The sequence below is a fragment of the Hordeum vulgare genome, chromosome 3H (genome assembly GCF_904849725.1).
Source record: "Hordeum vulgare subsp. vulgare chromosome 3H, MorexV3_pseudomolecules_assembly, whole genome shotgun sequence".
NCBI lineage: Eukaryota > Viridiplantae > Streptophyta > Magnoliopsida > Poales > Poaceae > Hordeum > Hordeum vulgare.
The window spans coordinates 479,876,917-479,889,735 of NC_058520.1; the positions used below are offsets into that span (position 1 = coordinate 479,876,917).

At 53.1% G+C, this 12,819-nt stretch overlaps 1 pseudogene across 1 annotated transcript; it reads left to right on the forward strand.

Moving 5' to 3' along the window:
- The first annotated feature begins 3,329 nt into the window (after positions 1-3,329).
- On the forward strand, positions 3,330-7,146 carry LOC123444376 (annotated as a pseudogene). Its single transcript, XR_006630982.1, has 2 exons — positions 3,330-6,395; positions 6,488-7,146. The product of XR_006630982.1 is annotated as a receptor-like protein kinase HSL1 (transcript).
- The last annotated feature ends 5,673 nt before the right edge of the window (positions 7,147-12,819 follow it).

Here is a 12,819-nt window from a genome sequence, read left to right on the forward strand (position 1 = left end):
GACCCTACAGGTTCGGGAGACAGGCAGACATGACCGAGACACCTCTCTGGCCAATAACCATCAGTGGGGTCTGGATACCCATGGTGGCTCCCACTTGCTCCACGATGATCTCATCGGATGAACCACGATGTCAAGGATTAAATCAATCACGTATACAATTCCCTTTGTCTGTCGGTATAGAACTTGCCCGAGATTCGATCGTCGGTATACCAATACCTTGTTCAATCTCGTTACCGGTAAGTCTCTTTACTCGTTCCGTAGCACGTCATCGTGTGACTAACTCCTTAGTCACATTGAGCTCATGATGATGTTCTACCGAGTGGGCCCAGAGATACCTCTCCGTCACACGGAGTGACAAATCCCGATCTCGATTCGTACCAACCCAACACACACTTTCGGAGGTACCCATAGTGCATCTTTATAGTCACCCAGTTACGTTTTGACGTTTGATACACCCAAAGCACTCCTACGGTATCCGGGAGTTGCACAATCTCACGGTCGAAGGAAAAGAAACTTGACATTAGAAAAGCTTTAGCATACGAACAATACGATCTAGTGCTATGCTTAGGATTGGGTCTCGTCCATCACATCATTCTCCCAATGATGTAATCCCGTTATCAATGACATCTAATGCCCATGATCAGGAAACCATGATCATCTATTGACTAACGAGCTAGGCAACTAGAGGCTTGCTAGGGACACTTTGTGATCCATTTATTCACACATGTATTACTGTTTCCTGTTAATACAATTATAGCATGAAGAATAGACGATTATCATGAACAAGGAATATGATAATAACCATTTTATTATTGCCTCTAGGGCATATTTCCAACATCAGGCTGGCTGGAAGTCCACTGGGTCGAGTCTTACTCGCGGCTAACCCATTCTTTTTCTAGCATTGTAGGATCATCACGACGATCGTACTCATGCCCACAATGCATTGTTGAACCGTCTCCAAGAAGCCGAGGGAAAACTGGCTGACCTGCGGGGCCGGCTGGACCAAGCCGGAATGGAGCACGACGCCTTGCGCGATGAAGGCGCCTGGCTGCGCCAGAAGATAGAGCTTCTCCAGGCGGAGAAGAAGGATCGCGAGGCGGCCCATCAAGCGGAGTTGGAGCAGCTACGACGTTGCCCACCACATCTCTCTATGGAACTTGGCAGAATAGCCCCATAAGTTCGGAAGAAGGGGTGCCCCCTCACAAAAGGGGGTCACAGTGACGAGGTCCGGGCCGAAACTGACTTCAGTTAGCCAGTTCAGGCTCAACTCCTCGCTTTATGTTAGCGGACTTATAAGTCGGGCCGGGGCTCCACACTATTTCTTTCTGTGTGGGATGATGCCGGATAATGTGTCGAGACGAGGCGGCGAATAACGATAATCAATCATGCATATTACTATATATAAATAAAACAAGATGAGTGGGATTGAGGATGAAGGAGAGAGTAATGGAAGCTACTTAAGAGAGCATTACGAGATCAAAAGAGATGAAAATGAGTCGATCCTTGCTTTAATAGTTACGGGGACTATTTTTTTTCTCTTGCTTGGACATAACTTTGGTTTTGAATCACTTCGCTCTTTTTGACGTGTTTCCCTATGTTCGTTTATGTGGAATCCGTACCTTCTGATTAGTTAGATAGAGGTTTTCTTTTTAGAAAAGGAGGAAGACCTCCGACCTCTACACCTGAGCGATGCATGCAGCCATTTTATTAATTATTCATAAAGATCTTACAAAGTAATACATCAATAAGACTGAAGCCACCGTCTAGACAACATATGTCGCTACTTTTATACAATTGATGAAGGGATGCTGATAGTCTGGGCCTAATACCAAACATACCTCACAGCAAAACCTAACAGCTAAGACCTGATGCCCCAACCAAGCCACCTGCCGGGTATGGGGCACCCACCGGTCCGGCGCACACTCAGAGGTCGCCGCCGCCAACTGCCATCAATCCATCTTCAGAACTACACTGACGCATCCACCTTGCCCGGTCTAGCCGCCGTTGATGCCACCACGACGCGAGACAGCGTCGCCCTCCTGCACGAGTCAATCCTCGCCCATCAGACGCCTAATCACCAGGGCGCCACGCCATCGAGATCCGTCGCCTTCAATGTGCAGGATGAAGCACCGCTCCACCGAAGAAAACATCCACTGGTCCCCCGAACCCGCGTACACCTCCAAGAATGACGCCCCCAAGGGGGAGACGACACAAGCGCGCCGCCGTCTTCTGATCTATCGATCTAGGGTTTCCCCCGGAGGTAGCAGATAGTGGTCTAGAACTTTTCCTCGGTGATGCCTTCAAGAAGGGAACGACGCCGTAGAGCATCGCCATCGCCGACCTTGGCATCTAGCCATGAGCAGGTTTTCACCCAGATCTGTTCGGGGAACTCCATCCAGCTTCTTGTGCACGGGTCGCCGCCTTCTCTGCTGGAGACTAGATCAAAGGATCCAGCCGCCGCCGCTTGAACGGCCGAAGCAGCACCACGGTACCAAAGCAGCCCGACACTGACTGGACTGTGAGTGGGAAGACGGAGACTGCAAAGGTGACGCCTTCAAGAAGGTAACGACGCGTAGGCGCCGTCGTCACCCGCCACGACCGAAGTCGGATCACGGAATTTCACCAGCAGCCGCCCGTCCCCACTCCATGCACAGCCAGCTCGCCGACCACCTCCAATGAAGAAGAAGGCCACCACCACCAAGCCTAGGGCCGGCGCCCCAGACATCCTCATGTTGCATATCAAGTCCATGAGCCGTGCACCGTTGACGGCGATTGAGATCGGAAGCACACCGAATCAGCCCGACTGGGTCAAGGCCAGATCTGTCGCTGCTAGTGTCGTCCTCCTACGCCGCCGCCGCACCACAGCCATGCCGCCGCCGATCTGGCCGGAAAGGAGCGTCGCCTCCCAACCAGATCGAGATCCGAGGAGAAAACCGCCGCCGCCGCCACGCCACACGGGCTTTGCTCTGTGACGCCCCGGGCGACGGCGACGGAGGGGAGGGGAGGTGGGGGCGGTTGTAGGAGGAGGGCGGAGGCTCCCTGGTGCGGGGCGGCGTCGCCGCACGGTGGAGGCGGGGGGGGGGGGGGGGTAGGGGAGGTCGGGGGAGGGATGGCCTCTAGACAGAGGTCGGGTATAAGTTCATTGTGTTTGTATCCATGCTTCCATCTAAATCGACAAAACTCAGCCTCTTCTCGGAAGAAAAAAAAGAGGCACAAATGCGCTTTCGATGTACCATCCTTAAGTATGACCGTTGAACGACTAGAAGTTGGACTGGTCCACCTGCCTAGTGCTCGATCATGGGCCACTCGTGTTTGAACGCAGCTAGCCTTTCCTTTGCGTTAAGAGAGAAGAGACGATGAGTGGAGGAGAGAGACTACTTGGACCGGCGAAGTCAAGTCAAAGAGCATTATTTTCTCGAAGAGGACGTTGTGTGCACTACACACATTTTCCGGTCCCGACTTTCCCATCCAAAACGGCCGAAGGGTTTTGTCACTCCGGCTTGTGAAGCTTCCCAGCAAGCACGTCCAAGAGCACACACAGCGGAGAGCACCGGTGAGTGGTCACGTTCCCGCCGCCTTTGCTTACCTTGTGTATGTGCTTATACAAAACTAACTCCTCTTCCCGCGTCCACACCGCGGCGTCCAACACACGAAGAAGACCAGCCCAGAAACTCCCCAAGGCATGGCGACCTTACCATGTCGCGCGCTCCCCCTCCTCTTCCTCCTGCTGCTCGTGCTCCCTTGCTGCACCCTGCACCGCGCGGCCGCCCAGGCCGCCGACGAGAGGCGGCTGCTCATGCAGATCAAGGGCGTGTGGGGCGACCCGCCCGCGCTCGCGGCATGGAACGGCTCGGGCGACCACTGCACCTGGCCACACGTGACCTGCGACGCCGGCCGCGTCACGAGCCTCTCCCTCGGCAACACCGGCGTCGCCGGCCCTTTCCCGGACGCCATTGGCGGCCTCTCCAGCCTAACGAGCCTCAACATCTCCTACAACAACGTCAACGACACCTTCCCGACCAGCCTGTACCGATGCGCTTCGCTCCGGCATCTCGATTTGTCGCTTACCTACCTCCGCGGCGACCTCCCCGCCGACATCGGCCGCAGGCTTGGGAAGAGCCTCACCACTCTGATGCTCAACGGCAACTACTTCACCGGTACCATCCCTGCCTCTTTGTCCCTGTTAAAGAACCTGCAGTCCCTCACGCTGGACGGCAACTGGCTCGCCGGCACCATCCCGGCAGAGCTCGGCAACCTGACGGGCCTTCAGAAGCTGACGCTTGCCTACAACCGCTTCAGCGTTGGCGAGCTGCCGGCGTCGTTCAAGAACCTGATCAGGCTTAAAACCCTCTTTGCGGCGAACTGCAGCCTCACCGGCGACTTCCCCAGCTACGTGGTGCAGATGCCGGAATTGGAGATGCTCGACCTGTCAACCAACGGCTTGACCGGAAGTATACCTCCGGGGATCTGGAACCTTACCAAGTTGCAAAATGTGGCTCTATATAAAAACAACCTCGGAGGCGAAGTCGTCATCGACGATGGTGCTTTCGGGGCGGTGAACTTGGAACAGATCGACCTGTCCGAGAATCACAGGCTTAGTGGCCCGATTCCGGATAGTTTCGGCCTCTTGCCGAATCTTAATACTTTGTCCTTGTTCAACAACAGCTTCTCCGGTGAAATACCGGCGAGCATCGGCCGGTTGCCTTCATTAAAGATGCTGAAATTGTTCAGTAATCGTCTGACCGGGACGCTCCCCCCGGACCTCGGCAAACACTCGTCGGCAGGGTTGATGTATATTGAAGTTGATGACAACGAGATCACCGGCCCGATTCCGGAGGGGCTTTGCGCCAACGGCAAGTTCCAGTCATTCACCGCCTCGAACAACCGCTTGAACGGCTCCATCCCGGCAGGCCTCGCGGGTTGCGCCACGCTGAACAACCTGCAGCTCGCCAATAACCAGCTCTCCGGCGAGGTCCCTGAAACATTGTGGACGAAGACACAACTTGGGTACGTGATATTGCGGAATAACCGGCTCGGCGGCAGTCTGCCGGCCAGGCTGTACAGAAACCTCTCCACTTTGTTCATAGAGAACAATCAGTTTAGTGGCAACATCCCAGCGGTGGCCGTTATGCTCCAGAAGTTCACCGCCGGGAACAACAATTTTTCTGGGGAGATCCCGGCAAGTCTTGGCAAGGGCATGCCGCTGCTGCAGACAATGGACTTGTCCGGTAACCAGCTCTCTCGCGGGATCCCGAGAAGCGTAGCCAAGCTCAGGTCCCTGACGCAGCTGGACCTGAGTAGGAATCAGCTCACCGGCGAGATACCGGCAGAACTGGGCGATATGCGGACGCTCAACGCACTTGACCTGTCGTCGAACAAGCTATCCGGCGACATACCGCCGCCGCTAGCCAGGCTCCTGCTCAGCTCGCTCAACCTGTCGTCCAACCAGCTCGACGGCCAGGTACCGGCAGGGCTCGCCATCGCCGCTTACGGTCGGAGCTTCCTCGACAACCCCGGCCTCTGCCATGCCGGTCTGGGGCCCGGCTATCTCACCGGCGTGCGCTCCTGCGCTGCGGGATCACAAGCCGCCTCTTCCTCCGCGGGCGTCTCGCCGGCGCTCCGCACTGGACTCCTGGCCGCCGCCGGCGCGCTCCTTGTCCTTATCGTGGCCTTCGCCTTCTTCGTCGTCCGCGACATCAGGAAAACGAAGCGCGCGGCACAGGACGGTGGCTGGAAGATCACGCCTTTCCAGACCGATCTGGGTTTCGGGGAGGCGGCCATACTCCGGGCGCTGACCGAGGAGAATCTCGTCGGCAGCGGTGGCTCGGGGCGCGTGTACCGCGCCGCGTACACCAACCGATACAACGGCAACGCCGGCGCGGTGGCCGTGAAACAAATACGGAGTGCCGGGAAGGTGGACGAGAAGCTGGAGCGCGAGTTCGAGTCGGAGGCCGGCATCCTCGGCGGCGTCCGGCACAAGAACATCGTCAGGCTGCTGTGCTGCCTCTCCCGCGACGACTCCGCCGGCAAGCTCCTCGTGTACGACTACATGGAAAACGGCAGCCTCGACGGGTGGCTCCACGGCCAGGCTCTCCCCGAGGGCGCCGGGCACCCAGTGTCGTCCATGGCGAGGGCCCGGTCCGGGCGGCGCGAGGCTGGTTTGGACTGGCCCGCGAGGATCAAAGTCGCCGTCGGCGCCGCGCAGGGGCTCTGCTACATGCACCACGAATGCTCCCCGCCCATCGTTCACAGGGACGTCAAGACCAGCAACATCTTGCTGGACTCCGAGTTCCGGGCCAAGGTCGCAGACTTCGGGCTGGCCAGGATGATGGCGCAGGCCGGCACGCCCGACACCATGTCCGCCGTTGCCGGATCGTTCGGCTACATGGCACCTGGTAAGGAATCAACCCATCCCTCCCTGTTCGCCCGTGACTAAATTTCTAGTGGATTCATATGTCTGACACTGTCGCGGTATCATCGTGTGCAGAGTGCGGCTACACGAGGAAGGTGACGGAGAAGGTGGACGTGTACAGCTTCGGCGTGGTGCTCCTGGAGCTCACCACCGGCCGGGCGGCCAACGACGGCGGCGAGGACGGGTCCCTGGCAGAATGGGCGCGGCACCGGTACCAATCAGGAGGAAGCATCCCCGACGCGACGGACAACCGCATCCGGTACGCGGGGTGCTCGGAGGAGATCGAGGCCGTGTTCAGGCTCGGCGTGATGTGCACCAGCGCGTCGCCGTCGTCGCGGCCGACCATGAAGGACGTGCTGCAGATCCTGCTCAGGTGCTGCGAGCAGACGCACCAGAAGGGCAAGGCGGAGCCTGGCCGGGAGTACGATGCAGCCCCGCTCTTGCTGCCGCAGCGCGGCAGCCGGCGGAAGCAGCTTTCGAACTCCAAGGTATTCGACAGCGAGGAGAAGGGCGACTTCGACAGCATTGTCTGAATTAATAAGGAGCCAGCCACAGCATCTTAATTGCACTGGCGTACTGGTTAGGATGACATCTGGAAGCAGGTACCAGTATATTTGTATTCGAGTGGTACAAGTTTTGCATATTGTAGGGGAGGATTACAAGTCTGAAATTAGGTCTGGATTCTTGATTGTACATCACTTACTGATCAAACCCATAAAAGATTTTATGTTGTACACTTTTAGTCGTAGTGCAGAACAAAAACCGTAAAAGTGGTCTAACACGTAAAATTTTGAAGGGCACGGTAAAGCCGCATTCAAAACCCTTATTTTTAAAGGTTGGAAGGCCAATTCTAGGGGAGCCCGTATACCGGTCAAACCTCGTAGTAGCAAACACGCCGTCGCGGAGTTTGCCGAAATCCGTCCTAAACTTACCAGAATTCATCACTGCACGTCGGAAAATGCAGTTGGACGCCGCAATCGATCGCCGCCGGTTTGAATTGAACTAGCTCGACCTCGCCATGGCCTCCCATGATCTCAGCCTGGCCGTCGAAATCCTCCCAGCACGACAGGCAAAGGGGCACGGCTCGGCCGGCGCGGCTTGCAACAGAGCAAGTCGCTGACGACGGAGGCGACGGGACATGGCCGGCGGGCGACAAGGCGTGGTCGGCATGGTGATGGGACGTGGCTGACGGGGATGGGTCACGGTCGACGGGCGACAGGGCATGGCTGACGGGCGACGGGGCGCGTCCGCGGGGTTGGACGCGGTCGGCTTGGCCGACACAGTCAGCTGGAGGAAGGGGCGGCAGCCGTCGGACCGGAGGAAGAAGCTCTTTACCGCAGTTTTACAGTTTCTGTTCGGACATAGCTAATATGGACCCTTAAAATGCCTTTTCGATCCGTATCCCACTTTTAGAGTTTGCATTTTTACAATATCTACTAGAGATGCTCTTACATCCCTTGCTAGCTGCTCATGTCGGATGAACTATTCTTAGTTTAGTTTAGAAAAATCGGACATATATATATATTATATTTACATACATATATGTGAAATATCAAACATAAAATGTATGAATCACTCCATGCGACAATGTTGACGTGCGAGACGCGGTAGACGGCATACTTCATCCCCGATCTCAGCGCATCAAGTGTTCGTCGGGGATCTCTGCTCCGGCAAAGGATTCACAGCGTTTGCTACTGTTCGATGAGGCTGGGTGATTTTTTGACACCCGAGCGGGTAGGGACGATGTGGAGGTGGCAATGGGTGCAGAAACACAATTTCCGTGTCATGTGGCTCCTGTGGGTGCGGGCCAGGGAAGCACGTTGCATGCCTCGAGGTTCGCGAATGGTGGAGATGCGCGGTGCCATTGCCGTGTTAGGATGATCTCCTCCCGAATGGGCCCAACGACCCACCGGACCCTTAGATTCGCGTCCTAATCGAGGGTGCTCAATCCATTAATGGTTAACGGGCCCCTGTCACCTGCACTATATAAAGAGATGGGGGCCGACGGCACGCAACACGAGGTTCGTCACGAGCCGTATACCCCAACGACACACCTACCGATCCAGGACAAGCGTGGTGCTGACGGGAAGCATCATTATCAGCTCACCCACTTCGTGCCATCATCGGCAGACCCCCACCATGGCGGGCACCTCGGGCTCATCGAGCCAACGAGAAGGTACTCCTCATCCTACCCATATTTCTGTGATTCTCTTTCGAATGCATAGATAGATCAACGAATAGACATTGCTACCGATCTAATCTAGCCTAGGTGATATAGGAATTCTATCAATGGTTTGAGAGCCTGCTAGGTATAGATTTTTCGGTACAAAGAAAGGTAAAGACAAAGCATATCTAGGATTCTAGAAAAGAACCACAAAATAACTTTTTTCCTTTATGTTGGGGCATAGTTTATGCCTAAGTAATTTTGGTGATTGATGACAGTACCGTAAAGGACTAACCGTGTGTGTTAAGGTTTCAGATAACACACGTCAACGGCACAAGACGACTCGTCTCCTCATTCATGGAACGGAAGCACGACGCTCTCTACGATTCTCTTTATTTGAGTCATAGGAAAGCCGTACTATTAAGAGGGGAACCGTAGTGGAAAGGTTTGGGTGGAATCTATCTTTGCATGCGCACACTTCACATATTCTCCCTTACCTTCATCGTTGGAGCGGCCCCCGCCACTATGTTTCTTTCTTCCTTGCAAAATAGTGCCCAGCGGTAGTACCGCTGGCCCTAGCGGTAGTACCGCTGGAATGCTAGCGGTAGTACCGCTGCAGCCAGCAGTAGTACCGCTGGCTGGTGGTAGTACCGCCCCTGGTCAGCTGTAGTACCGCTCTAGGAGCTTAGTACCGCCTGCCTAGCGGTTGTTCGTGGACGGACCTTTTTGCGAAGACTTTCTTGGCGGTGGTAGTGCTTTTGCACTACGAGGGGCCCAGCGGTAGTACCGCTAGTCGGCGGTAGTACCGCCCCTCGTCAGCGGTAGTACCGCTGGAGTGCCAGCGGTAGTACCACTGCAGCCAGCGGTAGTACCGCTGGAGCTTGGGCAGAGAGTGGGAAAACGGTCTGATTTTTCCCCCCACTATATAAAGGGTTCTTCTAGCTGTGGAACCTTATCTCTTACCTTCCCAAGCTCCATTGTTGCGCCCCAAGCTCAAAAGTGCCTGATCTCTCTCCCTAGCCAATCAAACTTGTTGATTCTTTAGGGATTGGTTGAGAAGGCCTAGATCCACACTTCCACCAAGAGAAAAGTTGATCCCCCCACCAATCCCTTGCGGATCTTGTTACTCTTGGGTTTTTGAGCATCCTAGAAGGTTGAGGTCACCTAGAAGCCATATTCCATTGTGGTGAAGCTTCGTGGTCTTGTTGGGAGCCTCCAAGCTTTGTGTGGAGTTGCCCCAACCTTGTTTGTAAAGGTTCGGTCGCCGCCTTCAAGGGCACCTATAGTGGAATCACGGTACCTTGCATCGTGCGAGGGCGTGAGGAGAATACGGTGGCCTTAGTGGCTTTTTGGGGAGCATTGTGCCTCCACACCGCTCCAACAGAGACGTACTTCCTGTCAAAGGGAAGGAACTTCGGTAACACATCCTCTCTCCATCGGTTCCACTTGTGGTTATCTCTATCCTTTACTTTGTATTTGCTTATGCTTGTGACTATATCTTACTTGTCTTAATAGCTCTCGTTGTTAGCTTCTTTAGGGTTCACCTCATTGTCGTATTATTTGTGAACCCGTATGTTGTTTACCTTAACTTGCTAAGATTAATTAAAAAGTGGTCGTTGTCTATTCACCCCCCCCCTCTAGCCAACCATATCGATCCTTTCAATTAGTATGAGAGCCACGTCTCTTTATTAAGGGTTTAACCACCCGAAGAGTATGGAAGGCAAAGAGGGAATTAACCATGGACAACCCGAGGCCATGGACTTGACTTCGGTCACAAGGGACGACTTGAATACGGCTATGGCCGCCCTCAAGACGTCCTTGACGAATGAAGTCAAGACCATGCTTAAAGAGTTAATTGAGGGATTTAAAAGTTCACCCGAACCGGCTATAGTGGTTAAACCCACCGTCACCGATTCGGAGGCCAACTCCTCTAAGGAAGCGGCTAAAGGTATGCGACCTTCCTCATCTCACGAAAAGGATGGGACTGGAACATATGCCTCAGTTCCACCACCCATGGTCTATGGAGGATCCGTTCCCGCACCTCGTCTTAATCCTGTTGGTCCTCCTCCTAAGCTTGTGAAAGGTGACTTTGCTAACTGGGTATTTTCTATTAAGTCTCATTTGAATCACAGATCAACAAACTTGTGGAGAATCATCGAGCAAGGATATTATCCCCATGATCCAAGCAACCTCACTCCAAGAGAAGATGCAGACAATCAATACAATCACTCTGCTTTGTTTATTCTCCAGTCTGCAGTGCCACCTGAAGATCTTCCTCACTTGCGTCCCTTCACTTTGGCCAAGGATTGTTGGGAGCATATTATGGTGTTGTACAAGGGAATCTCAAGCATTCAACGATCCAACTATGAAGTGATACTTGATAAGGCCGATGAGTTTGTGATGAAGGAAGACGAGGACCCTCGTGATCTCTATCGGAGGGTGATTGCTATTGCTGTGGCACTCAAGGATCATGGGAGCAAGGATGTGGATGATACATGGATCAAGCGCAAGTTCCTTAAAGCCATCATGCCTTTAAACAAAGCCATGTCATCTGTCATTCGTCAACAGCCAGACTTCCACTCCTTGTCTTCCAGTGAGGTGTTGGATGAATTCATTGCAATGTCTATCATGAACGAAACAGCCGACAATGCTCTTGCTCGTGTTCGATCAAAGACAACTTCACCCAACCTTGCGTTGAAAGCAAAAGCAATGCTTGAAGAAGAAGAAAAAGATGAGGAAGAGGAGGGCTGCCCTGAAGACATAAAGTATGCCTATCATGAGCACATGGCTCTTGCATCAAGGCAATTCTGGGGCAACAAGAGGAACTCAAGACCCACCTTCACCAAAAACAACTCGAGTGGATTCAAACCCAAACAACGAGTAAGGACATGTTATAACTGTGGTAACGTGAGTCACTTCGTGGCCGAATGTCCCTATGAGAAAAGGGAAGACAACGGAGGCAAGCTCATTCGCAAAGACAAAACCAAATCATTTCCAATCAAGAACAACTTTGTGAAGAAACCTCACCCAAAAGGGATGGTGGCCCTTGAAGAGTATCCTTCAGATGATGATGGTGATGATGATGATACAGTGGCAACAGCAACTGTTGCTATTGCCACTACCTCTCCCCAAAAGGTGTCTCTCTTCAACGCCCCCAACGAGAACCACATCACCAAGTGCCTCATGGCAAAAGGTATCAATCAGGTAACTCCCATCATTAAGACCAACATTGCTTCTGCTCCTTCATTGTTAAATTGTGTTGAAGATAGTGATGTTGGGGAACTTAATGAGCATGATCTTGACAAGTTTCTGTGCACTATTAAGGGAGAACCCAAGAAGCACTTTGTTGCTCTCTTGGAACAACTGGGTGAGGCCACTGACCTCATTGAGTCTCATGAGGAGACCATCTCCGAGCTTCAGGGACACGGTCGTGACTATGCCGATGAAATTGCCGAATTATCTAATGCTCTAGAAGAGGAGCGCACTCTTCGTTTGGCTCTTGAGGAGTCATATAACGCTGACTGCGCTAAAATGCAAAAGAAACTAGATCATGATGTTGTTCTTACTCGTATGCTTAAGTCTGAAAAGTATGCTCTTGGGGTTGGCCATGACAGACTCAAAGAGGAGTTTGACACACTTGACAAGGCCCACAAGGTCTTGAAAGGTGCTCATTTCTCTCTAAAAGAGTCTCATGATCAACTCCAAGCAAAGCTTACCAAGGAGATCTCCACTTGCCCTCCCTTTGTGTTAATTGATAATCCTTGTGCAACTAACCCCTGCTGTGAGCATGTACATCTTGTGGAGGAAAATGCCAAGTTGAAGGAGAAACTTGAGAAGGGCCTTGTGGCATGCATACAAGGTGAGAAGAGTCTGAACGACCTCTTGAGCACTCAAAAGGGTGTTGTAGGAAAGGAGGGACTTGGACTTACCTCCAAGTCAAAAGGTAAAAGGAGGAACAGGAACAAACAATCTCCCACCCTCATGGACATCTTTGTCAAAGAGGGTGAGGGGACTCAGAAGGTGAACAGGAACAAGGTGGACTATGGAAACCTCAAGAAGGGCAAAACCATTCCTACTAACACAGTCGGCAAATTCAATTCTTCTTATGTCTTATGTTGTGCTAGTGATGGGCATGTTTATGCCAGATTTGTTGGTTCCTACGATGAGGATATTGAATGGGCTATCTGGGTTCCTAAGACCCTTGTCTCTAACATGAAAGGACCCATTAAAAAATGGGTACCTA